Raw genomic sequence first — 16198 nt, 5'->3', positions numbered from 1 at the left:
TGATGAAAAATAGTTCAATCATCACAATTAATATAATACTATTAATCCACTTTTATATTTGAGCCTATACTACACTGACTCTAAGAAAAATAATTATCTATAATATTTATGCCAGTAAAAAGAACAGCACATTACTACTGTATGCATGCTGACCTTCTACCTTAGAATAAAATAGGATTATGATTTTTATCTATTTCAATTAGCTGGAACTTAAGAGAAACTGTTAGCCAATTTGGATAAAATAGAAAAGTGACCTTCAAAGCTATTCTTGTACTTTAGATATAAATTCAAAATATTGTTGATAATCTATAAAACTCTGTTTTATGATGTAGATAATTTAGTGTCAAGGTGAAGAATGGAATGGAAATAACCAGCTGGACCATTCAGACATAATGCCTTGCTTAAAACTATCTTTATAAATTAACTTCTTTTCTGATTAAATAAGACTTTATAGTAAACACATATTATTATAATTTATATTTATTAATTTTAAAGATTCAGTAATATTTCATAAGGTAAATTACTTGCAAATGACACAATTTTTGTTAAGCTGCATTGATGTTACCAATCAAGTATTGAATTTGGTCTTACATTTAAACTGTTAAGTTCAAAGAATTACACAATCTTTATATTAAATAAGTAAAAATGTCACTACAAAACTGAATAAAGAATATTTCCTATTAGACATAAACTTAGAAGTAATAAAAATTATAGTAAATTTTTCTCTTGAATTGTAACTCAATCAAACAAGTGTGGTTGGTAATACAGCTTATGAAATTATCTACATCAGTATGAATTTATCTAAATCACACAAATACATTATCAAAGGTAGAGTCTGCCATCCTCTAGAAAAATGATAAAAATCCCTAAAGGGCAGAAGAGTTTCAGAAACTTGACTTACGTAAGAAAACTTTGATTTAGTGTTTAACACATCCTTTCTATTATATTAGTGATCAGGGGGAAAGAATTTTAAAAATTTTCCACAAGGTATTAATCTTGGAAATAAAACTATTATATTTATTTTCTTGTGGCTGAGAACTGAGCATTTTTAAAAGAATATGTGATAACAAAAATATTGATTTGTTGATTTAGGGCTTGGTTATTTATACCAATAATCTGATACCACTAGAGACTCATCAATATCCTGTCAGTAGCAATAGGGTGTTTAATATCCAAGACCTAATATTTAGTCAGTTCCTATATTTCTTTTCCCTTCCCTATTATCCCTTCCCCTTCCTTCCTTTCTTCCTCTCTCCTGCCCTACTCTCCACTACTTTTTTTCCTCTCTCCCTCTCTTCAGCTGACACTCTTTACCTGCTATTTGTCTTAATTTAACCCTTGAGAGTCTAATCTCTAGTGCATGTATTGAACTTCTCATAGCTCAAATGTTAATCTTCTCTGTTAAGCCTTAAAATGGTACAAAAACACTTTTCCCTCTCTTTCAATAGATTTTTCTAAGTCTGGCAAAATAAACATTGCATTTTGTTCAATTATTTAAATATGTATCTGTTCCTATCTCCTGACCAAGAGACACCCTGGAAGGCAGGTCTAATGTTCTGGTTATCACTGTATGCTTAGCTTTAGTACAATTTGTGAAACACAGAAGATTTGTGATGAGTGCTTGTTTAGTAGATGGATACTTATATTTTGAGGCCATTTTCCCCAATAGTTCAAATAAACTAATCTTATTCTCTGTGGAAAACTTCAAGGAGGAAAAATAGAGTATATAAACTAGAAAATGCATTTTCCCCTTTAGAGATGCCTAGTCCAGGTGGGAAGAAAATATAACTAGGAGATGCTTTCCAACACATAATCTTACTCCTTTGCATCAAGAACCTCAGAATTCTAACATCTGTCTTCCCAACCAGAAAAACTTGGGAATCTCTTATGTGCCACAATTGAATTAGGGAAGTATCCAAATTATGTTTACCTTCTCCCACGTATCTTTTAACATGGGTAAAATGTTAGACCATGTAGTAATAATAATAAATATAGCTACTATGATAGCAACAAAAGCAGCTAAGCAATTAAAAAATTCACTGATGGCTTTCCATGACTATAATTGTTAGCAGACACTAGGCATTTCTTGGGATCACAATTTATTTTCCTTTGTGGACATATAAATCCCATGTTCAAGCAAAACACCTGACAGCTTTACATGAGTACCAACCCTTACCTGGTTAATTTATAAGAAACACTACAAAGCATCTAAAAGATCTTATTTGAGAATCTTGGGCAATAAATACATTGTTAAAATTCATATTCCAAAGGTAAATAGTTTTGACCATCATTATCAAAGAAGATATTAGGAAGTGAAAGTAGAAGCAGAAGGAGACATATCAATAAGATTCTATTTATAAATTATTTGCCACCTGCCAGACAATGCACTAAATTTTAAGCTTTTAAAATTTTCTCATATAGTATTACTTCATATTCAATGAAGACATACTGTTATTTTGCCCACTTTACATAAGAGGAAATAGATAAGAAAGGCTAAGTAACTTTTACATTGTGACTCAGCAAGCAAATGTCTGGAGTAGATCAAACCCAGTTCCGTCTGCCTGACTTAAAAGGCCATTCTATTAATTATTACCTCCTTCACTTTTCACAGTAAGATGCCTTCTTCACTACTATGCCAGAAGTATTTGCTCACTGGGAATTTGGTTCTTCTTCTACATTTATTAGTTAGTTGCTTAAAAAGGAAGGTAGGGAAAGGATTTGAAAGGTAATTGAAATTTTGTGAAGGACAGAGAAATATCTCTGTTGGAAAGAGGATAAGAATATCTGAAGACCTCTTTTTCCTTTCTTATTTATTAACGATAACATTCTATAACTGAAGAGGAAAAAATCTAGAAATACTAACAACTACCATATATCGATCACTCTCCGTATATCAATCATTGTGCTAAGTACTTTACATATATTATATCTAATTGTTAAAACACTGCCTCAAAGTAAATGTTAGTTACCTGTTTTACAAATAACAGAAATTGGGGCTCAGAGAGATTAAATTCTCTGCTCAATGACTGCAGAGCTAGGACTCGTAGTTGTCAAGTCTTACATATAAACACCTATAAAGAATAAAATGCCCTCTAGCAAGGTAGAGGAAGAGAGACTGACAATGCCGAGGGATGAAAGAATCTTGCGTAGAGATAAAAAGAGATGGCATCACTAGTATAAGACAATGCTGTAGAAATGAAGATGTTTTTTCCCTTGGATTATGAATTCAGAGTTTCTATAGATGAAGCTGTAACCCATTTTAAAGAATGATACTAACATACCGATTGATAGTTATACCTATCATTTAGTAAACATTTAGATTGTATTGTTTACGACATAATCTCCATTCTTACTAGAACCTTGTGAGATAGGTAAGGTATGCATTTCTAACTCTGGTTCATAGATGATGTAAGAGAGACTTAGAAAGTTTTAAGATTTTACCAAAAGGAATGCAGTTAACAGGTGAATACAGTAAGGATTCAAAAGCATCCCTGGTTAATACCTTGCCCTATGCTCTTATCAAAGGAAAACATTCTGTTATGATACCCTATTAATAACATCCTATGAGCTGAATGTAATTTACACTTAATGTAACATGTCTCACAAAAAGAAAAAAAAAAGTGGAGATTTTTGGACTGAATGAGAGTGTCTAGCCTCAGCTAACAAGACTTTATTCCTACTCAACAGCTGTCATAGACACTAAAACCCTGTGACCAAGACAAAAGCCCTATCAGTTGGAAATCACTGAGTTGAGGAGGAATAGCTGAATTATCTAGTAAATGCCAAGAACACTGCTTATCCCTGCAGCACATGCATCAGAGAGATTGCTACTTCTACAACATCCTTAGTTCTGAGAATGAGCCCCAGTGTGCTGTGATGTCAGATCTCATTCGCTAACTAAACTTATAAACTGAAGGCTACTATCACTGCAACTGGTTGTGGCTGAGATAAACAGAAACTTAACTGTATATTCTGACAGGTTATTTTTATCTCGGGGGATCATAAAAATAAAAAATTCAGTATGTATTCTATAGTCTGGTAGAATTTTTTAATTAATGAGAAAATGCATATAGAAAAATTAAGAGCGATTTACATTTTGGCATGCAAATATAACTCTAAAATGTTGATTAATGGATCAATGCCAACAAGAGGGATATCTCTAGAGAAGAACTATAGGAATTTGCAATATTTTTCAAAAGTGACTTGGCTCATGACATAGAAGCCACCCTTTTCATATTTGTGGATGACAGATTTAGAAGGATTATCTAACAGTGGTAGAGTTCAAAAATCTTGATCGGCTTGAATGATGGACTGAAACCAATAAAGAAGAATTTGACAGAAATAAATATAAGATTCTCCATTTAGATTAAAAACAGGTTATATAAACGTAGATTCAGAGAGTTCTAGCTTTAAAGCAGCTCAGTGAAAAAGACTGGATTTTTAAGTTGGTGACAGATTCAACAGCGAGACAGAAATTTAAAAAAAAAATAAATTCTAGGCTGCTTCAATAGCTCTGTTAAATGTATGTAATTCCTATATGGTAATGTTTTTCAAAGTGGGAGTCAAGATCCATTATTGAGTCTTGAATCAATTAGTGGGTCCTAAAGAGCAACTTACTTTATTTTTATAACTAAAAAGAAGATAACAGGATAGAATGAGATGGATGGAATAAAATTTATAAGATTTCATTGTTTATACAAAGAATAATGAGAGAGACAGACAGACTAGATTATTAGCTCCGTGGGGCAAGAATTTTTCACTGGGGACCTGAGGCGGGAGGACCTTCAAGATGGCAGAGGAGTAAGACATGGAGATCACCTCCCTCCCCACAAATACATCAAAAATACATCTGCATGTGGAACAACTCCTACTGAACACTGGCAGAAGACCTCAGACTTCCCAAAAGGCAAGAAACTCCCCACGTACCTGGGTAGGGCAAAAGAAAAAAGAAAAAACAGACAAAAAATAGGGATGGGACCTGTACTGCTGGGAGGGAGCTGTGAAGGAGGAAAAGTTTCCACACACTAGGAAGCCCCTTCACTGGTGGAAATGGGGGGTGGGTGGGGGAGAAGCTTTGGAGCCACAGAGGAGAGTGCAGCAACAGGGATGCAGGGGGCAAAGCAGAGGGATTCCCACACAGAAGATCAGTGCCAACCAGCTTGCACCAGCCCGAGAGGCTTGTCTGCTCACCCCCCAGGGTGGGTGGGGGCTGGGAGCTGAGGCTTCGGCTTCGCAGGTCTGATCCCAGGGAGAGGACTGGGGTTGGCTGTATGAACATAACCTGAAGGAGGCTAGTGTGCCACAGCTAACTGGGAGGCAGTCCTGCAAAAAGTCTAGAACTGCCTAAGAGTCAAGAGACCATAGTTTCAGGGTGCATGAAGAGAGGAGATTCAGAAAACTGCCTAAATGAGGTTCAGAGATGGGCGTGAGCTGAAGTACCAGCGTGGACACCAGAGATGGGCATGAAATGCTAAGGCCGCTGCTGTAGCCACCAAGAAGCCTGTGTGCAAGCACAGGTCACTATCCACACCTCCCCTCCCAGGGGCCTGTGCAGCCCGCCATTGCCAGAATCCCGTGATCCAGGGACAACTTCCCTGCGAGAACACACAGCACGGCTCAGGCTGCAGCAACACCATGTTGGCCTCTTCTCCCGCAGGCTCACCCTGCATTCAATACCCCTCACTCCCCCTGGCCTGAGTGAGCCATTGCCCCCTAATCAGTGGGGCAGTGGTTAAGAATCAGCAGGCCAACCCCACTCCTTTAACCCCCTCCTGTCTGGGTGAAGAAAAGACGCCAGAGGGCGACCTACACACAGAGGCAGGGCCAAATCCAAAGCTGAACCCCAGGAGCTGTGCAAACAAAGAAAAGAAAGGGAAATTTCTCGAAGCAGCCTCAGAGGCAGCAGATTAAATCTCCACAATCAACTTGATGTACGCTGCATCTGTGGAATACCTGAATAGACAATGAATCACCTCAAAATTGAGGCAGAGGTCTTTGGGAGCAACTGTAGACTTGGGGTTTGCTGAATTCGACTGACTAGTTTCTGATTTTTATGTTTATCTTAGTATAGTTTTTAGCACTTGTTATCATTGGTAGAGTTGTTTATTGGTTTGGTTACTCTCTTCTTTTATTTCATTCCATTTTTTATTTTTATAATTTCAATAATTTTTAATTATTTTAATAACTTTATTTTATTTTATTTTCCTTTTTTTCTTTTATTTCTCCCTTTTCTTCTGAGCCATGTAGCTAACAGGGTCTTGGTGCTACAGCTGGTCACTCTGAGGTGGGAGAGCCAAGTTCAGGACACTGACCACCAGAGACCTCCTGGCCCCACGTAATGTCAATCGGCTAGAGCTCTCCAAGAGATCTCCATCTCAACACTAAGACCCAGCTCCACTCAACGACCAACAAGCTCCAGTACTGGACACCCCATGCCAAACAACTAGCAAGACAGGACCACAACTCCACCCATTAGCAAAGAGGCTGCCTAAAATCATACCAAGTTCACAGACACCCCAAAACACACTACCAGACGTGGTCCTGCCCACCAGAAAGCCAAGATCCAGCCTCAATCACCTAAACAAAGGCACCAGTCCCCTCCATCAGGAAGCCTACACAACCCACTGAACCAACCTTAGCCACTGGGGGCAGACACCAAAAACAATGGGAACTACGAACCTGCAGCCTATGAAAAGGAGACCCCAAACACAGTAAGTTAAGCAAAATGAGAAGACAGAGAAACACATAGCAGATGAAGAAGGAAAGAAAACCCAACAGACCAAACAAATGAAGAGGAAATAGGCAGTCTACCTGAAAAAGAATTCAGAATAATGATAGTAAAGATGATCCAAAGTCTTCGAAGTATAATGGAGAAAATACAAGAAACGTTTAACAAGGACCTATAAGAACTAAAGAGCAAACAAACAATGATGAACAACACAATAAATGAAATTAAAAATTCTCTAGATGGAATCAATACCAGAATAACTGAGACAGAAAAACGGATAAGTGACCTGGAAGATAAAATAGTGGATATAACTACCACAGACCAGAATAAAGAAAAAAGAATGAAAAGAACTGAGGACAGTCTCAGAGAGCTCTGGGACAACATTAAGCACCCCAACTTTTGAATTATACTGGTCCCAGAAGAAAAAGAGAAAAAGAAAGGGACTGAGAAAATATTTGAAGACATTATAGTTGAAAACTTTCCTAATATGGGAAAGGAAATAGTCCATCAAGTCCAGGAAGTACAGAGAGTCTCATACAGGATAAATCCAAGGAGAAACACACCAAGACACATTAATTAAACTTTCAAAAGTTAAATTCAAAGAAAAAATATTAAAAGCAGCAAGGGAAAAGCAACAAATAACATACAAGGGAATCCCCATAAGGTTAACAGCTGATTTTTCAGCAGAAACTCTGCAAGCCAGAAGGGAGTGGCAGGACATATTTAGAGTGATGAAAGGGAAAAACCTACAACCAAGATTATTCTAAGTAACAAGGATCTCATTCAGATTTGATAGAGAAATTAAAACCTTTACAGACAAGCAAAAGCTATGAGAATTCAGCACCACCAAACCAGCTTTACTATAAATGCTACAGGAACTTCTCTAGGCAGGACTCACAAGAGAAGAAGACCTACAAAAACAAACCCCATAAAAAGAAGAAAATGGTAATAGAAACATACATTTCAATAATTACCTTAAATGTAAATGGATTAAATGCTCCAACCAAAAGACATAGACTGGCTGAATGGATACAAAAACAAGACCCATACATATGCTGTCTACAAGAGACCAACTTCAGACCTATGGACACATACAGACTGAAAGTGAGGAGATGGAAAAAGATATTCCATGAAAATGGAAATCAAAAGAAATCTGGAGTAGCAATCCTCAAATCAGACAAAACAGACTTTAAAAAGAAGACTATTACAAGAGGCAAAGAAGGACACTACATAATGATCAAGGGATCCAACCAAGAAGAAGATATAACAATTGTAAATATTGATGCACCCAACATAGGAGCACCTCAATACATAAGGCAAACGCTAAGAGCCATAAAAGGGGAAATCGACAGGAACACAGTAATAGTAGGGGACTTTAACACACTCCTTTCACCAATGGACAGATAATCCAAAATGAAAATAAATAAGGAAACATAAGCTTTAAATGACACATTAGACAAGATGGACTTAATTGAGATTTATAGGACATTCCATGCAAAAACAACAGAATACACTTTCTTCTCAAGTGCTCATGGAACATTCTCCAGGATAGATCATATCTTGGGTCACAAATCAAGCTTTGGTAAATTTACGGAAATTGAAATCATATCAAGCATCTTTTCCGACCACAGTGCTACGAGACAAGGTATCAATTACAGGGAAAAAATCTATAAAAAATACAGACACATGGAGGCTAAACAATATGCTACTAAATAACCAAGAGAGCACTGAAGAAATCAAAGAAGAAATCAAAAAATACCTAGAAACAAATGACAATGAAAACACAATGACCCAAAACCTATGGTATGCAGCAAAAGCAGTTCTAAGAGGGAAGTTTATAGCAATAAAATCCTACCTCAGGATACAAGAAACACCTCAAATAAAAAACCTAACATTACACCTAAAGCAATTAGAGAAAGAAGAACAAAAAAATCCCCAAAGTTAGCAGAAGGAAAGAAATCATAAATATCAGATCACAAATAAATGAAAAAGAAATGAAGGAAATGATAGCAAAGATCAATAAAACTAAAAGCTGGTTCTTTAAGAAAAACAAAACTGACAATCCATTAGCCAGACTAATCAAAAAAAAGAAAGAAGACTCAAATCAACAGAATTAGAAATGAAAAAGGAGAAGTAACAACTAACACTGAAGAAATGCAAAGGGTCATGAGAGATTACCAGAAGTAACTATATGCCAATAACATGGACAACCTGGAAGAAATGGACAAATTGTTAGAAAAGCACAACCTTCCGAGACTGAAGCAGGAAGAAATAGAAAATATAAACAGACCAATCAAAAGCACTGAAATTGAAACTGTGATTTAAAATTTCTAACAAACAAAACCCCAGGACCACACGGCTTCACAGGCTAATTCTATCAAACATTTAGACAACAGCTAACACCTATCCTTCTCAAACTCTTCCAAAATATAGCAGAGGGAGGAACATTCCCAAACTCATTCTACGAGGCCACCATCACCCTGATACCAAAACCAGACAAAGATGTCACCAAAAAATAAAACTACAGGCCAATATCTCTGATGAACATAAATGCAAAAATCCTCAATAAAATATTAGCAGACAGAATCCAACAACACATTAAAAGGATCATACACCATGATCAGGTAGGGTTTATCACAGGAATGCAAGGATTCTTCAATATATGCAAATCAATCAATGTAATACACCATATTAACAAGTTGAAAGATATAAACCATATTATCATCTCAGTAGATGCAGAAAAAGCTTTCAACAAAATTCAACACCCATTTATGATAAAAACTCTCCAGAAAGTAGGCATAGAGGGAACTTACCTCAACATAATCAAGGCCATATATGACAAACTCACAGCCAAGGTCGTTCTCAATGGTGAAAAATTGAAACCATTTCCACTAAGATCAGGAAAAAGACACGGTTGCCCACTGTCACCACTATGATTCAACATAATTTTGGAAGTTTTAGCCACAACAATCAGAGAAGAAAAAGAAATAAAGGGAATCCAAATCAGAAAAGAAGAAGTAAAACTGTCACTGTTTGCAGATGACATGATACTATACATAGAGAATCCTAAAGATGCTACCAGAAAACTACTAGAGCTAATTAATGAATTTGGTAAAGTAGCAGGATACAAAATTAATGCACAGAAATCCCCTGCACTCCTATACACTAATGATGAAAAATCTGAAAGAGAAATTAAGGAAACACTCCCATTTACCACTGCAACAAAAAGAATAAAATACCTAGGAATAAACCTACTTAAGGAGACAAAAGACCTGTATGCAGAAAACTATAAGACAGTGATGAAAGAAATTAAAGATGATACAAACAGATGAAGAGATATACCATGTTCTTGGATTGGAAGAATCAACATTGTGAAAATGACTGTACTACCCAAAGCAATCTACAGATTCAATGTGATCCCTATCAAACTACCACTGACATTTTTCACAAAACTGGAACAAAAAATTTCACAATTTGTATGGAAACACAAAAGACCATGAGTAGCCAAAGCAATCTAGAGAAAGAAAAATGGAGCTGGAGGAATCAGGTTCCCTGTCTTCAGACTATACTACAAAGATACAGCCATCAAAACAGTATGGTACTGGCACAAAAACAGAAAAATAGATCACTGGAACAGCACAGAAAGCCCACAGATAAACCCACACACATATGGTCACCTTATCTTTGATAAATGATGCAAAAATATACAATGGAGAAAAGCCAGCCTCTTCAATAAGTGGTGCTGGGAAAACTGGACAGCTACATGTAAAAGAATGAAATTAGAATAGTCCCTAACACCATACACAAAAATAAAATTAAATTGGATTAAAGACCTAAATGTAAGGCCAGACACTAGAAGACTTCTAGAGGAAAACATAGGCATAACACTCTATGGCAAAAATCACAGCAAGATCCTTTTTGACCCACCTCCTAGAGAAATGGAAATAAAAATTAACAAATGGGACCTAATGAAACTTAAAATCTTTTGCACAACAAAGGAAAACCTAAGCAAGACAAAAAGACAAACCTCAGAATGGGAGAAAATATTTGCAAACTAAGCAACTGACAAAGGATTAGTCTCCAAAATGTACAAGCAGCTCATGCAGCTCAATATCAAAAAAACAACCCAATCCAAACATGGGAAGAAGACCTAAATAGACATTTCTCCAAAGAAGATATACAGATTGCCAACAAACACAGGAAAAATGCTCAACATCACTAATTATCAGAGAAATGCTAATCAAAACTACAGTGAGGTATCACCTCACACCAGTCTGAATGGCCATCATCATAAAATCTACACACAATAAATGCTAGAGAGGGTGTGCAGAAAAGAGAACCCTCTTGCACTGTTGGTGGGAATGTAAACTGATACAGCCACTGTGGAGAACAGTATGGAGGTTCCTTAAAAAACTAAAAATAGAACTACCATACGACCCAGCAATCACATTACTGGGCATATACCCTGAGAAAACCATAATTCAGAAAGAGTCATGTAACACAATGTTCATTGCAGGTCTATTTACAATAGCCAGGACATGGAAGCAACCTAAGTGTCCATTGACAGTTAAATGGATAAAGAAGATGTGGCACATATATACAATGGAATATTACTCAGCCATAAAAAGAAACGAAAATGAGTTATTTGTAGTGAGGTGGATGGACCTACTGTCTGTCATACAGAGTGAAGTCAGAAAGAGATAAACAAATACCACATGCTAACACATATATGTGGAATCAAAAAAAAAAAAAAACTGGTTCTGAAGAACCTAAGGGCAGGACAGGAATAAAGACACAGACATAGAAAATGGACTTGAGGACATGGGGAGGGGGAAGGGTAAGTTGGGATGAAGTGAGAGAGTGGCATTGACATATATACTCTACCAAATGTAAAATAGATAGTAGCGTGAAGCAACCACATAGTACAGGGAGATCATCTCAGTGACCACCTAGAGGGGTGGGATAGGTAGGCTGGGAGGGAGATGCAAGAGAGAGGGTCTATGGGGATGTATGTATACGTATAGCTGATTCACTTTGTTATACAGCAGAAACTAACACAACATTGCAAAGCAATTAAACAATAAAGAGGTTAAAAAAAAAGAAAAACAAATTTTTTACTTTTCCAATTATTTTTGCATCCCGTACCTCAACAAGTAAGAGTGAATAGCACATGAATGCCGTGTACCTAATTATGATGAAAATATATATTTTACTATGGGTCATACTGAAAATGTTTAAGAGACAAGCTTTCTGTCACTGTGCATGATGAAAACACTAGGGCACTGGGCCACCTGAAAGCTTTGTAAGGTATATTCATACACTATGGAGGCTCCAGATGATGTTAACCAGGATGGAGCTGTCTGGTTTTAAAACCATACGATCTTATAAACTATGGAAGTAGTGATGTTTAACACCCAAATATTCTGGGACAATGAGAGATATCTTTACAAAAATGAAGAGCTTTCAAGTGAAAGAACAAATATTTCAACAGTACTTGTACAAGAAGGCAAACTTTAAAGAATGTATATGTATTCTTCATATGAAAATACCAAAAATAGGAATGTTTACAAAAAATATTTCCAGTAGGGAAATAGCGTTCAGCACTTTCATTAGTGGATGGTGTCTTGATACCGACATTTTTAATTTTTATTTTATTTATTTTATTTTATTTATTTATTTATTTTATTTATTAAAATAAATATATTTTATTTATTTATTATTTTATTTATTTATTTAAAATAAATTTTAAAATAAAATTTATTTTATTCATTTTATTATATATATACGCGGGCCTCTCACTGTTGTGGCCTCTCCCGTTGCGGAGCACAGGCTCCGGACGCGCAGGCTCATCGGCCATGGCTCATGGGCCCTGCCGCTCCGCAGCATGTGGGATCTTCCCGGACTGGGGCACGAACCCATGTCCCCTGAATCGGCAGGAGGACTCTCAACCACTGCGCCACCAGGGAAGCCCGATATCGACATTTTTAAAGCAGATAAATTCCTCCATTTTCAAGGAAAGGACTCTAAGTTCTTTCCTGAGTCTATTTAATCTTTAGTTCAAATTTACTTTGTATAAAGATTATTTCCACATTAAAAAATAACTAAACAATTAGTAGGTTAGTGACTTGGTTGTGCTAGGAATTGTGTAGCTGGTACAGCAAGGGAATCCAGAAAACAACTGCATTATGGTATACCATATTACTGACATTAACCACTTTTGTTGTTTCTGAGAGATATGAAAATGGTCCAAATATCGCTTGTAATGACCATCTTTATAATTGAATATTACCTATTTTCTTTTAGAAAGTATCAATTACTCATCATGTGATAGTTTAAATTGAATTAGGTGTTCTTTTTATATCCAATGCAAATTCTAACTGTATGGTCTGTGAAATAGCTGATTGTGAAATATTTTACAACCAAATACAAAGAATTTTGGGGGGAGGAGTCAGATTTATATTTTGTCATCACCATTTTTATATGGTCTACATTTTATTATTATCACTTTTTTCAAAAACAAACTTTTTTTTAAATTTTGAGAATTTACATTTTCTTTTCTTATAAAGGCAATATACAGTTCTGATAATTTAAAAATGGAAAACTAAAAAGGATAAAAATAAATTATTTAAAATTTCAGTTCTTAAAGCACACCCATTGTTTACTTTTCAGTGTATATTCCTCAGTTATTTTTCATACATGGATTTTATAAATTTGGGATTATATTATGATCAGTTTCTTATATTCTTTCCATTAATCTGGAAGATGATACTTACACAATATTTTTTAAATACTATTTTTGTACATTTATGAAATATGTACTATTATTTTTTGGTAGGGAAAGTCCCACATTATTTCTATTTGTTCTTAAATAGTCTTAGCTAATCTATCTCTTCCTTTTATCAGATGTAATCCTGCATATTTTTGACAAGTTACAAAAACAATCTAATTGGTATTTTCTTGGAATGTCATGTCTGTAAACTGTGGAAGGAAAAAAGGCATCTTTATATTTTGCCACCTTTATATTTTGCCATATATATATTCTCATATATAGTATACATGAGAACATATATTATCATATATAAAACATGTTTTATAAAACATATAAAAATTAATCTCCTCCTGAAAATGACCTATATGTCCAATAGAATCCCTCTTATTGCACTCCTTGATCAGTTAATATGTCCATAAAATATGACAAGATTATATGTTATTTAAATTTTATTTTCCCTGAAGAGGAAAAGTAGAAGGAAGAAAAATAAAAATGCTGTCCTAAGGGAAATACTTATATTTCCTAAATATTTTGAGGAATATGCTCCAACTTTTGGCTAAATCTAAATAAAACCCTTCAGGAATTTATCAATCTGTAAAATGGAAATGGTAAAAAGAAGATATAAAATTCATCATAGTCTGAAAATCAAATTGAGACAGATAGCTTTTATTTACAACTTTTACTGCTGTATAGTTCTCTAAATTCTATTTTATTATTATTATGATTTTTTTCCTAGTTAAAGTCATCTTTAGTGTGATGTAACATTCTTTAGTTTGGACATTATTGTACATGAAACACAAATGAATAATAGCAATATTATATTGTTCAACATAAGGTGGCATTGGTAGTCTTGTGGTTTTCAAATATCAAGTTATAATGTCAGGAATACACAGAAGAGGACACTATTAAAAAGAAAAAGCTCATTACAGATGTGAAAAAAAAAGCTGTTAAAACTATCCATAAATTAATTCTAGTACAGTCCAGGATTCTGAAAATGAGTAGCAATGTACCTTATTGAATTTAAATAGAACTGAAAAATCAAATAGTGTTCATGATAAGCAGAATTGCTTCGAAATGAAATTAGGATAAGGAATCTTGCTGGCTTAAAAAATTAGCCATGAATTTTTAGATTTATATGCCATAAATGCTATCTATTGTGAGTTTAATAGAACTATGTATTAGTTGTCAACATCTCAAAATAGTTTTAGATAGACTCAACAAGGAAAATGAAGGACTGAGCAAGGGAGGACATTCAATTTCTCATTTTAACTTAGTTTACACCAGCAATTTCAAGAGAACAAATGATCAGGCATGCCTGGCATTTTTAGCAGGACAACATGTTACAGTAGAGGTGAGAAAGAGCTCAGAAGATGGTCTTGACTGACTAATGTGCTCAGAAACTTCTGTCTGCTTGAACAAACAGAAAAATACGGAAATCAATAATGCCAGCTGGACGATAACTCAATAGTGAGAAGAACCAGATACACTACATCTAAAAGAATACATGCAACACTAATGAAAAGGAAAAAATTAAATACGCATAAATCTCAAAGACTAAGCTATGAGTAAATGTTTACTTAGTATGTCTCCTGTGCCAAGCACTGTTTTCAGAGCTGGAGGATATGGTAATAAATGAGGTAGACAAAATCCCTGTTCTCACAGAAATATTTTGGGGCAGGAATGGGGTTGTTGAAGTGTGGAGGGATTTGGGAGTAGAGACTATAGCTAATAAACTCCTAAATTATTACTTCAAAAGAACAACAACTGAAAAGGAACGCGGTGATTTTACATAGTGGTAATTGGAGAAAGAAAACAAAATTGGATGGGAGCAAGAATAATTTGTTCTCAGGCTCAATGTTTTAGGAAATAAGAAAATTATAAATGATTTTGCAAGCATAGTCAATCTTGGCTTTAAGTGCATGCAAATAATTAGGGGCTATATTGTGAGAGTAATGTAAGGTGGTAAAAGTGAATAGTGAACCGAGTCATAGAATATAAGCTGAACCTTTGCAGGTGGGTATTAAGCATATTATGAATCCTAGTTCCTACTCACTCTTTAGAATGTGTTCTCTAGAGGCAGGGGGATATGGAAAGAGAGACTGTAGAAGTTTTAATTCAGTAACAAAATTGGGATTTAATAATAAATGTTAAAATACTGGATTTAAAAAATTATTGATCAATGGCCTTTTTGGAATATTTTCAGTTTTAATACATCGACTTAAGTTTTCTTCTATATTATGATCTAGGCACTGTACCAAGATTCCTCAAAAATACAATGTTGTGAAGGCCTTTAGAGAATTTATAAATCAGTAGCAATGAATGCTAAAGATAAAACAAAGCAAATATCACAAGACAAATATATAGTATTGTAGATATTTAAGTGAGTTGTGATATAGGGAATCTTTGTGATGTTTCACATTGATGAAGAATGGAATATGACTTCTAAAATATTTCTGATGTGTGTGATACATAGTCAAATAGGAAGCACACTAAAGTCAAATAGGAAGCACACTAAAAGTTAAACATGAGCATTTAAACGATTAATAAAAATTAGTCATGCACGCTTAATACTGACATATGAACATGCACATGGGATAAAGTATATTTTGAATGTTTAGGATATATGATCAACTATAGGGTTTATTCTTTTCCTTATATGAAGAATTGATTATTAATGAGTGATTTACTTATCAAATAGATTT

The sequence above is a fragment of the Tursiops truncatus genome, chromosome 3 (assembly GCF_011762595.2).
Source record: "Tursiops truncatus isolate mTurTru1 chromosome 3, mTurTru1.mat.Y, whole genome shotgun sequence".
Classification (NCBI taxonomy): domain Eukaryota; kingdom Metazoa; phylum Chordata; class Mammalia; order Artiodactyla; family Delphinidae; genus Tursiops; species Tursiops truncatus.
This window is presented reverse-complemented; position numbering follows the sequence as displayed.